The sequence below is a fragment of the Tenrec ecaudatus genome, chromosome X (assembly GCF_050624435.1).
Source record: "Tenrec ecaudatus isolate mTenEca1 chromosome X, mTenEca1.hap1, whole genome shotgun sequence".
NCBI lineage: Eukaryota > Metazoa > Chordata > Mammalia > Afrosoricida > Tenrecidae > Tenrec > Tenrec ecaudatus.
This window is the reverse complement of record NC_134548.1, coordinates 156,877,401-156,892,805: the sequence shown is the minus strand read 5'-3', so window position 1 is coordinate 156,892,805 and position 15,405 is coordinate 156,877,401. Positions and strand designations below refer to the sequence as shown.

Genomic DNA, 15,405 nt, shown 5'->3' with positions numbered 1-15,405 from the left:
ATGGCACCTCTTGAACCTGCGTCTCAGGGAAGAGATTTCCCTGCAAACCAGTATATTCCTCTCAAGCTTTCAAGCTGCTAACAGAACAGTGCTCATGGTGGTGGGGGTCGGGGGGGGCATGGGAGGGGCAAGAGTAGATAAGTTCCAGGCTGAGAACCAGGTACCCAGCATCATTAAAATGCAGGGTTTCTAAGCGATTCTGTCTGGTTCTGTCATGGCCGATGCAGTAGAAACAGTAAGTGTGGGTAAACCAGAAGAATAGAACAGGTACAATTATGAGTCAACTTCCTTCTAGAAACTTAATCTCATTCTTAGAAATCAAGGGCAGTATGCCTGTTGCATAGCAACCAAATGACCAGGACACTTGATAGCAACAGGGCCCGATTCGAAACTGGCAGCAGACCACACCACTTTGAATGTGTGCCACACACGCTACAGCCCTAGCCAGAGTCCAGTGTCCACATCAGGCTCCTGAAAGGGCTCACTACGCAGCATCTGCATCTTGAAGTTCACTCTATGGTTTAGACCCGTAATTTTGCTTATTCTATTATTGCTGTCATTCATCCAAATTGTAAAACCTCGTGTCTCTTCTGATTTTCCTTTACCAGCTATGACTGAATCCATTCAAACCTCTTTATGATCAGATAATCAAAAATTCTTTCCTTTAGATATAAGGATTCTATCTCACCCTGACACCTAAACTGTCTAACACATTTAGAGGCCAGCTTCTAGCCAAAAGGTCCAGTCTTACAGAGGATTACAGTCTTTGAAACCAGTGTGCTAACAACGAAATGCTTAGCTATATCTTCAATTCCTTTTCTTTATCCTATCTCTCTAACTTCAGAATCATCTACTAACCCCCTCCCTTCACTTCTTCTCCCTTCCTATCCCTTGAGAGTCCCTGTGTGACTGACAATGATGGCTAAAATGCTGAGCTGCTTACTAAAATGTCAGCACCTCAGAAGAAGGAGCTGGCAATCTACTTCTCCCAAACCAGCCGCTGTAAACCCTACCCTACAAAACGCACTCTGAAACATATAAGGTCTCCATGAAAGCGAACTGGATGACAATTGTTGTTGTTGTTGATTTAACTGAGGACAGTATTGACCTAGTGTGTATGGGTATATCCCAGGATCCCAGGCTGGATGCCACAGGACATTATGACACTGAGGCCTGGATCTTTGGGGTGCATGTTATGCTCCAGAGGCTGTATCGATGAGACCCCAATAGGGAACTCTACAGGGTGAACTGGAATCTACCCAGACACACTTGTACCCTGTGGACTTAAACCGATTTTAAAAAAAAGGTGTCTGAGGTAGAAGACTGTGATATCAAGAGCACTGCACTATTGGTTGGTGAACAGACCAGGCCTCGGTACATCAATACCCTTAATGTCGTAGTAAAAGACATTCTGGCAACCCTGTGACAGACATTCTGTTATAGTTTGCTTATGCTCATTTATATTAGGGTGTATCTCTGAGGTGCCTCATCAGTGGGGCTCACCCTCTTAACACTGTGTTATTTGCTGCTTTGCTGATAAAAGAAACCTAGGGATATTAAGCTTACAGGGAAAGAAACTCTAACAGGGGTTTGGGGGAAGGGGGGGTGTAGAGGGGTAGAGGCGATAAGATGGAGATGATGTTAAGAAGCCCAGGAAGGAGAAATGTGTTTTGGAAAACATGTACAATTATGCAAGAAATTTCCCAAATGATGTTGGACATCATTGAATTATGGAAGGTGATGACATATATATTGCCTCCCCAGTTAGAGCAAATGGAAAAAAAAGGCATAGATCCAGGAATGTGTTTTGGGCTCACACTACATCCTATTTTCAATTTAAGAACAATCAGTGTTACATGATGGCCCTTTCAATAGTCACCTTCATGAAATTATGACTGACAATAAGAGTGCTACAGAAAAGTGTGTGAAGCATGCCGATGGTGGCCGGCTATCAATCAGAATAGTTTCTGGGGTCTTAAAGGCTTGTATTCAAACAAGCAGCCATCTGAGCAAGGAGTCAATCACCTCCACCAGGAAGAAGCACACCAATTGTTATCCAAAGATGACAATTAAAAAACTCAAATGTGTAGCTTTGTGCAGTGGCAATATCATAGCCAATGAGGTTTACCTGAGGGGAGATTATTGCTAAATGAAAAAAAAAAACAACCTCAAATGTGGTGAGGAGAAAAGCATTAGGGCAAAACTTATGACCTCCCGATATGTGAAGGTCTATGGGAGATGGTGGGAGCCCAGAACCCATCTATAGAGTATCTGGTCTGACTGGGCCACCGGCAGATCCCCTCTGAACATAGACAAGGGTCTCTAACAGCCTAACTATCAGGCAGAGACCCTGGGAATCTTGATTATGCTGGATCGAACTCGATACTTGGCCAGTTGACCAACCTATAAACGTTACCTGAATTTGTTCTAGTTGCTGGTATCTCTTACTGGTTCCATGACAGAAATGTCTCCCATGGCTTTTTCATTATTGTTGGGGGTCTTTTCCTTCTTGTGCATTATTAGTATTTTTGTCGGTACACGATTATGTTTTTACCCTTACCACTTTAGCGCTATTCTGTTTTCTACTGCTTTCTGTTAGGTCTCCCAGTTGTGAAGTCCAGAGGGAGTGGATGCATAATGATAATAATGGATAGAAGGGGAGAGTTTGGATACAGGGATTTGGGGGGAGATAGGTAGGGCCAGGGAATTGCACAAGTAAGTAATGAAGACAAGAGGAGGAAGGGAACACTAGAACGGATTGTGGTTGCCTGAATCATCAAAAAGGCGATTTGACCATGAGGAAGAGTGAATGCTCTAAAATTGATATAGGGGTGATTGTGCAATTTTCTGTGATATGAATGAATGATTGTACTATTGAATTATATGATTTGTAAATTCCTTGTGACTAAAACTGCTGGAAAAAAAAAGAGGGAAGTCGTGTAGCCAAGTATCATATTATACCTTAGTTTGATCTACCATAATCAAGTTTACAATAGTCGCTGTCGGATAGTAAAGCTGTTTTGAGTCCCTCACCTATGGCCAGAAGGGATCTTCCAGAGGCTTAATCTGCCTAGATTCTCTGCAGACAGATCTTGGGCTCAAACTGTCCTCCCTAGCCTTCTACAAATTGGGTATTCATAATTAAAGTGCTGATACCTTTCCCTTTGTCAAAATTGGATTTTTTATTGTCATCTCTGGATCATGCAGACTGCTGTGCTTGATAACAACTGGTTTTTATTGTGATTTCTTCTCCCCTGCCCTTGAGGTGACTACAGCCCACAGGGATCATGGACTTGGCCCCACAGGTTGGTGGTTGCACTTAACAATGTAGAATAGACAGTGAGGCTAGAGGATCTGTGCTGTTGGTTTGACTGCTCTTTACTGCTCCATCCTCTTCCAGCATCCTCAACCTCCTTCTCTACATTCCAGTCACTGGAGTCACCCTTTAATCCTTAATGTGTCACCCTAAGCACTTAATGTTTCTTTCCTCTAGAATGTCCCGGAAAACTTATGCCCTTTATTCATTGAAAGGCTACTCCGTTTTCAGATCTCAACTGAAATATTTTTCTCAGGGAAGCTTTCTCTGACCAAACCTCTCCCTAAGTCTAGGCTTGGCTCCTTTGTAATATGCTCCATGTTACCATGGCTTTGATCTCAACAAAATTTATCTCATATTGGAATTATGCACCCATTTATGTGATCATTTGGTTAATATCTCTCGCCTACATGAGAGACGATAAAGTCCATGCAAACAATGTCTGTTTTTGTTGTACCAGAATCATCTATCATATGGCTCATGTAGTTGATGCACACTGTTCATGGACAGAAAGGATAAATTTTAACTAGCTTACTTTCAAAAACGTATTATTTGTACATCTTCAGAGAAACAAGGGAATTCTCTGAGTCCATTTTAAGCCAAAGTCAAAGAATCCAGTTTCATATTTCAACTTCCTGTAGAATTATCAAAGCATACTGCCATTGCTATTCCATTTGGCAACCACTGTTTTTTATGTAAAATATATTAAAACACTGGGGTTATAGTTTATCCTTATGATGAATCCCAAGTAATCGGCTGTCTGTCTTCATCTTATCAAATTACCTTTAGTTTGAACAATGAAAGAGCTTCGTGGAGTCAAGCTTTTATTCCAGTTTCAACTGTCATCCTCTTAAAACTGGCAGTGACAACCTCGTGTGCCGAGTAAGGTAGTGACTCGAGGCAGAAGAGTTGAGTCAAACAGTATCCAGCCAGAAAGCAAGAGACTTGGGCTCTAGCTCTGATTCTGCTGCCCACTGACTCTGTGTTTTTGTGCCAGTCATGCCTCCTCTGCCGATCTCCCTTTGACTCTCCGTGGCTTGGCTTATGCATCTGGACAACAAGAGAGATTAAACTAACCGTAGAAAGGCCACACAATAACACTCACAGGAGATCTCTTTAAAATGTGTATTCACTGATCTAGATGAAGATAGAAAATATCTTCAGATCTGGGTTTTGCATTTAAAAAACTCCGTGACATCTTAGAAACAACAAAACCTCTTAACTGCTGATATTTATAAAAGTGCGATCTCGTATGTACACCTGGAGAGAACAAGAGAAGAAAATAGGTGTCTTCCATTTCATTGCTACACATTGTGCCTTGTTCCTGTACGTAAATGATGGGAAATAGGTTTCGTTCAGTGCCAGCGGGCAAGGAATGCATACCGAAGAGGGTAAACAGTCCCCACTGTATACAGCGCTGGCCTTCGTTTGGCACCTTCGAACGAGAAAAAAGTGCAAAGACAACAGTGGCTTCTAAGGAAATCTACTGGGGCAGTTCAAATCAAGGCAAGCAGAAGGATATGGTGACTGTTTGGGGGAATCCCAAAGGGGTGATCTTGATAGATCCCTTCAAAGCACCCAGAAAGATCACACAGATGGAAAGAAATTTTAGGAAAACAGAAACTCCGTTGTTAAGAAGAAGCCAGGATTCTCTCCCCCCCTCAACTGGGACCACACACCTTCTCAGTTTTCTAGGGTGCCATGAGCTGTGCTACAGATATGTCCTTGAGAAACCATCTGCCCTCCAGTCCCCATCTTGCCTCTTCAGACTTTTTTAGGGAGTGCCTGCTGCGTCTCTTCAGGATGTCGACACTGCCATCTCGATGTGGTGCAAACCAAAGAGCCCAGAATTCTTCAGAAAGGAATACAGAGACGGAAACTCTGACTTCGGAAGTTTCTAGACCTAGATGGAAAATATGTTGAGAAATGATAGCTTCATATTTTGCTAAGAGTGATTAATAAAGGTTTTTGTGATTTTGTAATAACAGATTTTTACTTATCCCCATGTAGTACTGAGTGATTATAACTTGACATTAGGCCAAAAGAGAATCCAGTAAATTAATTTTCAGGAAAGTGTGTACAATTCATACAAGGCACAGTATTCATAAAGAATTGATGGGGAAATGGTGGCTTAACTTATAAAATCCAAGTGTCAAAGCAAAGGAAATAAAAATGAGCATTTCTATAGATTTTTGTACTTCCTACCACCACCAAAGTTCTGATTGAGACACATAAGGTTTCAAATTTGCAATCACTTGATTTTGGAATTCTCTCTCTATTGAAATCGTGTAGGGCTTTAATTCTAGCAAATGAAACGTACTTATAGTACTTATAGTAATATTTGTATTTCGCCACATCTGTCTCCTGGCCCATTCCCTCAACAAACTGTTCATGATGTTTCACTCTTCAAAGCAGGTCAATGGTTTCCCATTTAACCCCTTGCTGACCCTTTGGTTCTTCAAGAAGGGTCTTTAGCAGACCTGCCACTACTGATGGGCTCTCCCCAAACACACAGGTGAGGAAGTGTCTAGAAGACCCTCAAGCCCAGCTTCCCACACTTGGAAATGTCTTCCAATCCTTCACCACTCTGCGTTGGAGACCATTTGGCCTCTTCTAAAGTCTCTGCTTCCTCAAACCATGAAGGGAGTCTATTGTTCTATGCAGGAGCCCTGGTAGTACAGTGGCTAAGTACTGAGCTGCCAATCAAAAGGTCAGCAGTTCAACCTCGCTGAGTGGCACTAAAAAAGGAGATACAGCATTCTATCCAATAAGGTCACTATGAGTCTGAATCAACACAGTGGTAAGGGATTCATTATCTATCTATCTATCTATCTATCTATCTATCTATCTATCTATCTATCTATCTATCTATCTATTGATTGTATTATGTTAGCCTTCTATGAGAAGGAAGCAGTGTATCAGAACTAGAATCTTTGTCTTCTGCCTAGGAGACTAGGTCAATTCCTAACCAATAAACCTTATGTGTAGCCACCAGTCATCTGTCAGTGGAAGCATGTGTGTGGCTATGATACTGGAAGCTATGTCCCCCGTATTTCTAATACCAGCAGGGTCACTCCTGGTAGAAGTTGCAGCAGATCTTGCAGAGGAAGTCAGACCAGAAAGAAAGGCATGACCGTGTATTTCTGCAAACCGGCCAAGGACAACCGTGTAGTTCACAAGAGAAGACTGTCCAGTGGGCTGGTGGAAATATGGCCCAGGGCTTGGAAGTAACTGAACATCAACAATGGCCACAGCAGTGGACTCAAGCATGCCCTTGATCAGGGGCATGGCCCAGGACCAGAGAAGAGTTCGTGTTGTTGTGCATGGCGTTGCCATGTGGCAGAGATGACTCGATGGCAACCAACAACAGTGTCCACGCTTTGCTTTGTCTACTCTATCACTCAACTTATTTCACATGCTTTAGCTTTTATTTATTTTTGTGTATTACCTACCATCCCTATAATGATGTAAGCTTTTTGAAGGCAAATCTCATTGGTCATTGTTTGTCTTTTGATTGCCTGTTCTGTGCATTTGTGGGGATCCTAGCAATAGTAGTATGCTATTTTCAGGGCTTAGCATAGTGTGTAACATATAGAAAGCCTGGACAACTTTGTGCTAAATGAAGTGATACAAGGGAAGAGACAAGTCCCAAAGCTTTCCACCATGGCGTTGGGAAAATGTATCCTTCTATACGAAAACAATTGAGTCTTTGGTGCGAAGTATAGAAACCATATATACTCGTGTATAAGCTGATATTTTCAGCACAAAAAATGTGCTGAAAAACTGGGGTTCGGCTTATACACGGGTCAGTGGTACCCCAGCGAGGTGTAACATCTCGCAGGTGAATGCCTTTCCTCCGCTGTTCTCTGGTCTCTGTGTTGATTCACATCCTGCATTTCCCCCTAGGCTTATACTCGAGTCAAACAGTTTTTCTGGTTTCCCATGTAATAATTAGGTAACTCGGCTTATACCCCGGTCGGCTTATATTCAAGTATATACGGTAGTATCTTTCTGTGAACAATGAAGAATGGGAACAAAAGACTATGGGACAGTGGCAATAGTGTAACCATGATAAAAGAGTGATCCTAAAGGAGTTGCGACCACCCCAAACCTTTTCTTCTCCCCCATGAGGTTTGCTTGAAGTCTATATATACATGTTGTTTCTGTTTTGAAATAAAAGAAAAAAACAAGGCTTTTGTCTGAAAAATATGGTGAAAGTATGCACTTCATAACTATGCAACCTTTGGCAAATTAACTTCCTTTTTTCATTTATTAAAAGAGCCATAAAATCTATTTCTGAGATTTTTGAAGAGTAAATGTATGTAAAATTCTGGGACTCGTAGATGCCAATGCATAGCAGCTCTTATGATTCTACGCGATTTCTGAAAAATCAGTTTATTTAGTTATGTGCTTTGCAAGAAAGCTAGAACATCAATTTGTGAGGATAAATTCTATTTGTGAGAACGAAGGTAGTAACGCAAGTAGCCTTGGAGCTGGGGGACAGCTTTGATTTTTGACAAAATGTGTTTTTTTCCAAGGCTTTGTGATCAGCCTTACGCTGATCTGGGATCTCGTGCTTCCCTTTCTCAGCATCAGACAGCTTGCCTTCTTGGAGTCCGGGCTTATGCAGCTTCTTCTTGAAGTCTGCGTCCATGAGATACTTGAGGATTTTTGTACCGTTGACATCAATTTTGCTGGAGGTGGCCATATCAGATGTCTGGTGTATTATACACAGAGGAACTCGATGGAGGGAGAGAGTTACAGTCACAAGCTGTAAGCTGCTGCCCAGCTGCTTCAGGAAAGCCACTATCTTGCCTTGGTGGCAGGTGGCAGCCCATGAGGATGATCAGAGAGGTCTCCGGGGTGCTGCTGGTGTGCAGGCTCCTCCCGTGCTGATTGAATGCCTTGGCTCAACAGCTTCGAAAGTACATCTTCTGAAGGTGATTTTGTGAAGCTTAACCAATTGGGTACCACCATGCCGGGTCTGTGACAGTAGCTAGGACCTTCTTTTTCTTCTCAATGCTAGATTTGGCCACTACTTCCTCTTGGACATGACTTTCTGGAACACCTGGTGGAGCAGGAATACCAGACAATTCCTCTGACTGGAGTTTCAGCTGCTGTGTGGCTTCCCCTTCTTGAGTTCCCCACCCCCCCCCCACCCACTTGATCTTAAGCTGGTCACTAGCATCTGCTTTCCTGACTTTAGGCTTCTTCTCCTTAGTGTATAGTTTCTTCTCAGCCTTTTTGCCCGCCACCTTGCAAGATGGAAAGAGTTCTACATGATTTTTTGCCAAATGTTAAACACAGGGCTACACTGGGGCTAGGCAGTATTGTTCCCTTAGTGGATTTGCATCTACTTTTGACTTAAGGTTTTCTTTTTGAAAACATCTATGGCTATCCAAATTCACAAGTTCTTTCATGGCTAGGACTTATTAACACTATGCGGGAGTACACTTTGAGCCTTAAGTCACAAAGTGACAACTGGAACAAAGTAATTGCCTTTGTGTCTGGGGCTAGGATATAAGAATTGCAAGGGGGCAATTGTGTCTTGCTAGAGGTTTTGATAATTAGTGTATGGACAGGTTGATTAGCAAAATTAGTTCATGCTGTAGGTTTCCTTCAATGTAGTTTAATTTAAAAGTCATGCAAAATAAACTCTTAAAAAGAACTAACTTGAAATGCTACTATTTTGGCACATTGTAATTACACCTTCGTATTACTCCTTCATTTCAACGTTCTTTCAAGTAGAAAAGTAAACTTATAAGTTTCTGTGTTATAAATGAAGATACAATAATCACAAAGGAAGAAAAAACAGACTCAAATTATTAGCCAAAGTATAGTCCAAAGAAATGTATTTATTTCTACTTTGTTATACAACTAACTTTTTGTTCCCTGCATGTTAACTCCATTGCGAGAGCAATGGTGCAAATGGAAAATATGCAGTGTGTGATCAAAGGGTGTGGGGTCTGCTTCGAGTCTCTTAACACATGAGATGCATTGCCATCATATGCTATGATTTTACAGGAAAAGTCGATACAGTCTACTGCTGAAACATCCACCTTGTATAACCCAAACCAAGGAGACTGTTCATGATAAACAGTCTTATTCTAACCCAATAAATGAAGATTTGGGAATAAAGCTCAGCAAAAAAAAAAAAAAGGCTTCAATCACAGAGATTATTTTTATCCTAATTGTCAACTTTACATTCCATAAGCAGTGGTGAATTACCTGCCATTATTCTCTTTTCTCTCATATTCCCATACTGTAGTGGTTTGCATGTTGCTGTGAAGCTGGAAGCTAGGCCATCAGTATTCCAAATAACCGCCGGGCCCCCCATGGTGAATGGGTTTCTGCTGAGCATTCAGACTAAGACGGATTAGGAAGAAAACTGTGATGGTCTACTTCCAAAAATCAAGTCATGAAATCCCTATGGGTCCCGACCGAACGCCGCCTGCTGTACTGCAGGACAATGAGCCCCTATTTTGGAAGAGACTCAAAATACCCAGCTGCCAAAGCAGTGGGCTTGTGAATCCCAATGATGGGAAAGGTGGTGCGGAACAGGACAATGTTTCCTTTCACTGAATGGGGTTTCAACGTGAGTCAGAGACAATTTGATGGGAACTCACAGTGAGTATCCCAGCCATCTGCAATGAAGCAGGCAATGTGCTGACTTGTTCGGGAGTGACCCTGTGTCGGGCAGATTTAGATAGAATGTGATCCCAAGTAGCAGCGAATTTTCATCCGGTAAAAAGACACGGAAACTGCCTATTCAGTAACTACTGCTCATCAGCTATATTTCACACTCTCACTTGGTCATAATGTAGTTACAATTTTTGGATGAAAAACTGAGGCCAAGATGGCTCAAAATGAGCTGCCAAAGGTATCAGATGCAGTAAATGACAGAGTTAGGAAGAGATTCTTGGCTTTCACATACTAGGTCCAACTCCTCTTTCCATTTAAACCCAGCTTTATCTTTATATTTCACTATGAAATGTTACAAAGAGTGGCAGAAAAAACTAGGAATTCAAAGCTATCAAGCCAATGTCTCACCAGAAGTTTTAGCAATGCCTTATGGCAGACATGCGTCTTGGAGGATAGGCATGATTTCAAGAAATAGATGTGGGATGGCACAAGGAAGGAAGAACAGGTCTAGCAATCGGAGGGTATCTCCAAGGTGAAGGTCGAATTTAGATCTCAGGGGAAAGCACATAGATGAGCAGGATTGGGGTGGTTGGTGTTTAGTCGCACTGTGATTATGGCATCTATTTAAATTGCATAGTTGTCCACACATTGTTTGAAACTGTTTAGTACCAAATCTGCCCTAGAGCCTCTCTCAAGCAAGGCACAGGAAAGGAAGTAAGTAGAATGTTTCTTTTTGTCTCCTATTTTCTTCTTTTACATTTTGTTAATTTCAAGAGTGATACATACTTTTATCTTTAGGAGGAAAATTAGTATTACACAGATTTTTAAAAAATAAAGTTGAGCTATTTGGCCTGTTTCTGACAAACTAGTGTCTGTTCCTCCGTCGCCTGCTCCATCCCCAAGTGTGGCAGGTCTCTCTCTGGGCCTCTTCCTTTCCCTGCCCTTCACCTTCTCGCTCACCCTCTGATTTTTTTTAACCAAATTTTATTGTGGTGTTGTTTGCACACAGCCGAAAACAATTATTTCAGTGTACATTTGTATGTGTTTGACCAATATACACATCTATGCATCCACCATGATAATAAAGATACAGAATGATTGCTCTCACCCCAAACCATTCCCTCACACCCTTTGCCGTAAATCCTCCTTACCTTCAGCCCGGGCAACCTCTGATCTGCTTTCTTTTCAATAGATTAGTTATAACTCTTTTAAGATTTCATATAAGATAATACTGTCTGTACTACATATGTCTTGCTCCTTAACTCACAATAAAGTGTTTAATATGCATTCAAGTGTTGAATACTCTAGATCGATCAGTCATGTGCTCCTTTTCATTGCTGAGTACTATTCCATTCTCTGGATATGTCATGGTTATCTATGAAATTTGAGTTGATTGTAACTTGTCTTTATTATTTTTAAAAGCTGCTTTGAACATATATGTATAGTCTTAATATGAGCATGTATTTCCTTTATCTTGGTAAATCATTGGCCCATGAAAAGGCCAAATCCTTTCTGAAACTCATTGTGCAATTATGCGAGTTATAACTGTTCTACATGTTCACCTCTACTTGTAATTGTCAGTTGAATCCTTTCAGTAATACTAGTATTAAGTGGTTTCTCATGATGGTATTCATTTATATTTTCTTTATCCTTTCAATATTCTTTCATAGATGCAGTGGTCATTTATATATTTATTGTATTAAGTAACCAGCCTTTTACTAGATGATTGTTTTGTGACTATTTTCTCCAAGTCTACCATTCTATTTTTAATGGTATCTTTTGAAAAGCAGATTTTAATTTTGATAAAGTCGATTCCATTTTTATTTTCTTTTATGGTTCATATTTTCTAGTTCTGTTTTAGATATTTTTGCCTTTCCCAATACTAGAAACATCTTTCCAATGTGTTGCCCTTTCTTCACCACTATGAAAATAATATCAAAGATATATAACAAGAAATTCTACTTCACTGTCAGGTGATACTGATGATATTATTTGATAATTTCCCCCCTTTTATTGAATCACCTTTCATTGGAATGGGCACAAAAAGGCGCCTTTCCACTTGGTTGGTTAAATCACTGTGTTCTGAATGTCTTACAAAGACAGCATTAGACGCATGAGGTTGAATTGTACTTGGATGGGCTGTCTTCTTGATAGAAAACAACTTCTTGACATAACATTCTTTCATAGATGTATCTGAGCATCACTGGTTTTGTTTCTTTAGACAATCCAGCCCAACACAGTCATTATGATTCAGAACTGACTTGATGACACCTAACAATGAAAAGTCCCCCTTCAATTGATTTAATATCTGCTGAAGATTTTATACTATTTCCTATTACATATATCACAACCTCGGTTTTAGTGGACATTTTAAGTTGTTTTGAGCACATTTGCTATACATGAGAGAACTATTTGCCCCTGCAATTAATGATGCATGTCAGTATTGACATAAGCGTTCCTATGCTGAAGGACCTTTCAGTGAAAAGGGACAGATATCTGAAAGGTAAAAATCAATGTCATTACCTAGTTCTGAGAAAACTGCTTTAGTTTTCCAGAACAACAAATGTCAGAACTGCACCTTGTAAGTTCTAGAATTATTTGCTAATTCTCAAAAAAAATGTATATTTCTCTCAGAGGTTTACTTTAAACCATAAATAGATATACAGAAGCTATAATTTCATAAGGTTTTTTCTATAACTTTGCAAGGACAGTAGGTGGAAGCGTCAGATACAGTTGCCACACACATTTCATTTCCTAGCTCATAGTGAAGATATTGATGGGAGCAATGTGCTTGCAGGTAGCTTTGGAAAGTAGGTAGTCTGTGGTTAACATCTATAACAACATCTGAACAAAAGCAAAATCCTGAAACCTCGAAACCATGCAACTGAAGAACTACAATCACAGTTTCACGCTAGTCACCAGCTTTGCACTGTGGGATGAAAATGATATTAGCAACCTGAAAAGAATACAGCCTTTTCTTCTCTTTTGGAAATTTTTACTCTGTACTTCCTAAGTCAAGGAGAGAGCAGGCTAGAAAATAAAACCCGAATGCCAGTACATTGGATTAGTAGGACACAAATAGCTCTTTCTCACTGGAAAACGAAGAACAAAGGCAAAAGGTTTTATATGAAACTGACTTTGAAGCAGAAACCACAGCCATAATCCAAGGTTTATTGCATTTAAAATGCTACTCTTTAGGAATTCTAATGTCATTCATTACTATTTTTGCTTATTTTCTTAATGAGAAAATTGGAAATATCTAATGAAAAAATAATATTTGAGTAGAGCTCTATTAAGAGTGATTAAGTTATTGTCTTCCCAATTGTCCTAATTTACAAAATCCCATTACTGTATCATTTTGATACAAAGAGAGGAAAGATAAGTTTGAAGGGAAGGGGGCAACAATAGCAAAGAACTGAGAAACAAATAATCGTCTCCAGCAACAATATAAAAAAATGATCATTTCTGATCATTTATCATACGCCTGCCGCTTTATAAGTATTAGCCTTTTTAATCTTCAAAACAAGTCTATGAAGTAAATACTTTTATTATCTGATTTCACAGTTCTCACTGCCATCAAGTTGATGCCAACTCATAGCGACCCTATAGGACAGGATAGACTTGCCTCTGTGGGTTTCTGAGACTGTAACTGTTTACCAGAAAAAAAGTCAGTCTTCCTCTCGAGGAGCACCTGGTGGTTTCATACTGACAAACTTATATATCATAGCGCAAGGTATTACCACCACCCCACCAGGGCTCCATTTCATTATTAGTGAACAATAAAGTCAGGTTTCCATCCAGGTCTGTATGAACATATCCCCCAAACGTTCAAGCTCACTGCCATCAAGCTGATGCTTTCTCACAGCGTAGAACTGCCCCTGTGGATTCTGAGACTGTAAATCTTTAAGGGAGTAGACAGCCGCCTTTTACTCCAGGAAGCACCTGTGATCTCATAATTTCCTCCAATGTTCTATTCCCTCTTTATACTTTTGCCATCAAGTGGTTCTCTAACCCCTGACAAAACAGAACTGCTCCCACAGGGTTTATTTCCTAGGCTGTACATCTTTCTCCCACTACACAGCTGATGGGTTTGAATTACCCACCTTGCAGTTAGCAGCTGAAAACTTAACTACTCTACCAGTAGGAGTCCTCTCCCTCTGCGTAAATTCTATGCAAAACCCTTACTCTCTTGAGAGGGAGTAATTGTTCTGCCAGTTTAAACCCAAACAAACAAGTGCCCTGCCATCCAGTGCATTCTGAGTTATAGTGACCCTACAAGCCAGGATAGAACTGCCACTGTAGGCTCCTGAGTCTAATTCATTACAGGAATAGAAACCCTTATTTTTCTCATGAGGTAAATGGGGTGGCTTTGAACTGCTGACCTTGCAGTTCGGTTAGCAACTTCGTGGGTAGCCACTGCCACCAGGGCACTTTGATAAATTTATCTCCATTAAATGTTCCCTGGAGAATGTTTTACATAATGTGTATGACTTCTTGAGTTGGCCCCATGGCTTTGGAGGGCTATCTCTGTACCCCAAACTCTGGTGGTGAATGGGTTACAAGTCTGAAGATTCTGCTTTACCTCAGCTATCCTTGCAAGTACTCTGGTGCGATTCAATGATGTTTCATATTATTCGCATTTCAAGGACAGGAACACAAACTCCAAATTCACAAAGATGAAGAGGACCACCTTCAGCAAGTTCCCATTATGCGAATTTGTTTTCATTGCTTTCCCTTAAGGCAGTGATTCTGAACTGTCCTAATGCTGCAACCCTTTAATACAGTTCTTCATGTGGTGGTGACCCCCAACCAGAAAATAATTTTCGTTGCTGCTTCATAACTGTAATTTTGCTACTCTTATGAATTGGGCGATCTCGATGAAAGGATCATTTGACTCCCAAAGGGTTCACCCACAGGTTGAAAACTACTGCCTCAAGGTGTGCCAAATGCTATGCAAAGGTCAAGGAATACCAAGACAAAAATGTCACTGCCCCTTTCCTGAAGAGTAGTTAACGACCCACACTCAAACAGAGAAGCAAAATTGTTGTCACACTGATTAAAAAAAAACATTTTAGGAGAATTCAGAGGAGAACATGAGGAAGTCAGAGAAGGCTGCAGCTAAAAGGTTATATTTGAGATAGATCTTAAAGAATGCTAATGTGACTGATAACACAATATTTGCTGAGTGTTTATGTGTCAAGCACCCTATCAAATGCTTTGTGTACATTAACTCATGTAATCCTCCCAAGAAAATGATAAGCTAATTACAATTATAATCATTACTTTACAGACTCAGAGTCACACAGTAAATGGCAACATTGGGACTCAGCCCTAGGATGCTTTCATTTATTAATGAATAAACATTATCTCAGGAGCTGTTCTAGATGAGAAGTTCTCAACTAGGGGTTTTCCTTTTCTCTGCCAGGGGACTTGTGACAATGTCTTGA

At 40.5% G+C, this 15,405-nt stretch overlaps 1 non-coding gene and 1 pseudogene across 1 annotated transcript; one reads left to right on the top strand and one right to left on the bottom strand.

The window, feature by feature from the left end:
• Window positions 1-2,088: 2,088 nt before the first annotated feature.
• LOC142435181 (U4 spliceosomal RNA) lies at window positions 2,089-2,236 on the top strand. The gene has a single exon (XR_012781291.1). It is a non-coding gene; the product is annotated as a U4 spliceosomal RNA (small nuclear RNA).
• Window positions 2,237-7,739: 5,503 nt separating this feature from the next.
• LOC142433816 (large ribosomal subunit protein eL6 pseudogene) lies at window positions 7,740-9,653 on the bottom strand (annotated as a pseudogene).
• Between the last annotated feature and the right edge of the window lie 5,752 nt (window positions 9,654-15,405).